Source organism: Eufriesea mexicana, unplaced genomic scaffold (genome assembly GCF_001483705.2).
Source record: "Eufriesea mexicana isolate 0111107269 unplaced genomic scaffold, ASM148370v2 scaffold8839, whole genome shotgun sequence".
Classification (NCBI taxonomy): domain Eukaryota; kingdom Metazoa; phylum Arthropoda; class Insecta; order Hymenoptera; family Apidae; genus Eufriesea; species Eufriesea mexicana.
Window position 1 is genome coordinate 369109 of NW_016916568.1, and position 3339 is coordinate 372447.

Sequence of the window (3339 nt, forward strand, 5' to 3'; positions counted from 1 at the left end):
TTCGCAAACAAATCCTTATAACCTCATAATAAATGAATCCTCATAAACAAATATTTATCGACAAGTAAATTCTCGTAATTTCAAAGATTCGCCGATTTGTAAATCGATTTTCTCGTTTTCGTGTAATTCCTGCCAAATTCTTCAACCCCCGTCGATCAACGCATCGAACGTATCTCGAATATAATCGAATCGAAGTCTTCTCGATGCAACGTTAAATATTAGGAAACGAAACGCGAATTATGGTATCTTCTTTTAAAATGCGCCCCGTTCGCAAACAAATCCGCCTGTGTTTGTCCCAGCGCATGAGACTGCAAACATGCTCATATTCGACTAATATTTGCCACGAGCAAATATAAAACTCAGCATTTCCGATACGTCTTCTATATGTACGTAGAATGTATAAGCAAGATACCGATGTACCTGCCTCGTCGATTTAATACAGCGCGATGGTGCAACGTTATAGGGGTAGTTTTCGAACACGCATGCCTCGCGTGGGAGATTTATTTTTCGTGGTAAACGAGAAGATCGGAGGAAATCGAGGAACTTGTTGGAAGTTCGATTTAATCGCGCATCTGGCTAAAAGAGAGACAGAAAATCGATAGGTGAGGCAAAGGAAATATAATTTTCGGTTTTTCCTCAATTTCTTGAACTTTATGGATAACTGCGATAATAATCGAAAGTTAAACTATGCGCAAGTTTTTTAATCAAGTTATAGTTCGCTCGTAGCACTGCTCGAGAAAAGATTTCGTCGATTATGTCACTTTTCCTCCGGCAGGATTTTAAAATTCTATATTCGAGACTCTAAAATCCCAAAATTTTTGCACTTTGCAGATTCCTACAGCAATGTTTTGACATTTAAAAATGCAAAGACTTTTGAACGAAGTTTGCCTTTACTCGCGGTTCTCTCGGAGTAAAAGTTTTGTAAATTATTACACCTCTCTGACAGGATTTTCAAGTACCATAATTGAATTAAGCACTTCTACCTAACGGGATGCTAAATAATTCCTTTCGGATTTTTATTTTTATTTTATAACGTGATCTCTGATAGACGGAGTGAAAATTTTAATCGGTATCGAGAATAAGATTCAGGAAATTTTTTGAAACAATAATCACGACGATTTTCCAAAATATTTTTACACCCTGTGTAACGATTTCAAACGTTGTCCCATAATGTGTATAATTCAATAAGACTTTCCGTATTTTATCAAGTAAACGTAGAATGATTGCATAGCATTATCTTTATAGCCTTCGACCAAAGCCGTTCGAGAGATCGACTTCGGAGAGAACGATTTCGCTGAAGATTCCCGTTCGCGATATACAATTCGAAACGAGTTTAAGACACACGAGTAGAACGCCTACGTTTGCACTTGGTGTACGCGAGCGTGTACACAGCCGCGGGGAAACGCGTCGACGCAGCTTATTTACGAAATTTTCGACGAAAATCACCCTCCGAGTGTCGCTAACATTTGCGAAAACAGGGACACGTAGAAAATGCCCACACCGAATATTTCACTCATGATCGACGACGGAAACCAGACGTTTTCCCTGCGAGATAAAGAAACCGCTTTGTTCGAAAAAATTCCTCGAGATACCTGCTGTTTACCTGGCTTGCGAGGAAAACAACTCGTTAAAAATATACGAATATTGTATCACCTTTCCATTTGTCAACGAAATCAACGATCACACGAGTCCATACGAGAAAAATTGCAGAAAAAGCGGAAGATTACGCCAATGAATCGATAATAATTATTTTATTAACGAATAGATAAAATAATTGATCACACAGCCGGATAACAGTGACCGATTCGATCACGAAACCGCGAGGAAGAGCGAGATCAAAGCGAAGGAAATAAGAAAAGAACCCGCGTAGTACTGATTTTCAACTTATTCACTGGCGAATACGGAAAAACGATATTTTACCGTACACTGTACGATACGCGACGCTCTCACGGCGTTGCACGCGATATCAGCGAAGAATTCGAGCAAACGAACCATGGAAAAATCCTGTGTGGGCAACGATACAGCGCCGTAGCTCGGAGCCAAATTCCGTTAGCAAGATTAATTGGTGCCCCCTCCCTTTTTCCCTTGCCTTCTGTTAAAATACACGCTCTATATCACGCCACGGAGACCCTTTCAAAGCTCTCGAACTTTCGTCGCTTTTTGTTCGTCCTATTCTATTGCCGCACGTACCTTTAACCCCGGCGAATCGAAGGCAGATCGATGCACCACCGGACGTCGGAACGCGCGAATCGTGGAGTACAGAGGTAGAGGACGCACGAGCGGAACAACGGACGCACATTGGCGTGCGAAGCGAACGTTTCGGCACGATACACTCGGTCGCGTGGCCCGAGCACCGGTTCGTCCGCGACTGAGAGCACTACCGAGGACACCGGGGCCGAGCGCTGGCCGATGTCGGACGACCGGCCCTGCGCGTCGGGCCCGGCGCGGTGGGGGAAGTCCCCTCGTTTCAGGAGCCCCGAGGTACGACTGGATCGTGGCAGGGTTACCGCCGCCTGCTGTCAGATAGTAAGCAACGACTTCGGCACACCGAGTTATTATTGCAGCCGTTATTATCCTTATTATCCCACCGGGTTTTTGTTCCAGTTCGGTTCAACGAATCTTTTTTTATCTTTTTTTGGGAGGGGAGGAGCTTTTTTCGTCGTTAGTATCATTTTTCCTCGCGGTTTCGCGTCGCATCGAGCTTCGGTTATTAGCTATCGCTTGGTCGAGTTTTCTTTTTTTGACAGAGTTGTGCGTTTAGGTTACTTTAAGGATTTTACGCACTTTTCAACCGGTTCTGTATTTTTCTTTTTTTTTTTCCGTTTTCTTTGTTGCGAATGATACCAGGGGCTCTATTAGCGAATGATTTGGACGAGTCGAAACGGTTATGGTCATGGTTATGATTATGGTGGGCGAAAATATTATTTACCACGAGTACCACGCGTGTTTATGGTGCAAGGGGGTAATAGCAATGGTCAGGGCGAAAGTACAGCGTGGGGAATAACGGTGTTAATGCGAAATAAAAAAATTGGGAATGACAGGGTTGAAGTCTGATAATGGGTGAATCGATTAACTCTCTCGCTGGGATTGAAGAGTTGATTATGTATAGAAACGACGGGAAAGGTCAACAGAGTAAAAAGGTTCCTGTAAATCGTAGCGGCTTTCTCGTTGCAGCTTTGAGAAGAGGATAGACAAGAAATTAAACGACTTGATTAAATATACCGACAAGAGAGTAATTAGAAACAATTATACATAAGAAGCACGAAATCCTGTTGCTCGGAGCCAGGGGAGATGGGAAAATAAAATTAAACAAAGTCGACGATCAACGGTGCATAGGTA

General features: G+C 42.8%; 1 protein-coding gene across 1 annotated transcript in view; it reads right to left on the reverse strand.

The window, feature by feature from the left end:
• The window catches only part of Liprin-gamma (liprin protein kazrin), a 113958-nt gene extending 111701 nt beyond the window's left edge, over positions 1-2257 (reverse strand). Inside the window, exon 1 of the mRNA XM_017907749.1 lies at positions 2191-2257. The gene's annotated coding sequence lies outside the window, so the exon portion shown is untranslated. The remainder of the gene's footprint in view (positions 1-2190) is intronic.
• Positions 2258-3339: the final 1082 nt, after the last annotated feature.